We start from the raw sequence: 729 nt of genomic DNA, 5'->3' as shown, positions 1-729 counted from the left end.
GTGAACTAGCGGCGCTGCAGCACGGCCGGTCTCGAGGGAGAGCGCGCGCTTAGAGAAGCCCGCTCTCCCTCGAAAGCCCGCTCTCCCTCGAGACCGGCCGTAGCTGCAGTTGACTCCTGCTCCTTGCCAGGCGCGTCGTCTGCTACATCCGCGCCCGGCATACACTCCGTTGCACTCTGCATGGCTGCAGTGCAGTTATGACTACATTATGACAGTTTTGGCTCCGAAGGCATACATTACCTCAGTGAACACTTTTGTGTGATCCAAAAATTAATGCCGTGAAACAGCTGTGACAGCGTTGTCGACGTGCTAGCCAAAACCAGCGTTCTATGGTAACGTTCTGCTGTTCGGTTTCATTTCTTTTTATTACGCGATATGGGGAGGCGCAAGTCATTTCGTAAAAAAATATGACGTCGCTGACCATTGCGCAGCGTTCAGCGTGCTGTCATGCAATGTTTCGCTTCTAATTATTTAGTATCCACCTTCTTTTCCAGTTTCAGTCCAATTTGTGACAGGGATTCAAGCCGCCGACGTGTGTGCCTCCAATATGCCGTTCACTGTAAACGTAGGTTGTGCGCCAAGATGATGCTGCTTCTTTACCCTAAAATCAACAAAAAATAGACGTACGCTTTGCCAACTATGCACCAGCCTTTAGATGCCTAAAATTGGCGGAACGAAGAGACGGCGTTAAGGCGCTATCGCGTCCTCTCTTAAGACGAAGCTTTCTGC

Source organism: Amblyomma maculatum, chromosome 5 (assembly GCF_055883805.1).
Source record: "Amblyomma maculatum isolate TAMU_Amacu chromosome 5, ASM5588380v1, whole genome shotgun sequence".
NCBI classification, from domain to species: domain Eukaryota; kingdom Metazoa; phylum Arthropoda; class Arachnida; order Ixodida; family Ixodidae; genus Amblyomma; species Amblyomma maculatum.
Note: the sequence above shows the minus strand (reverse complement) of the source record.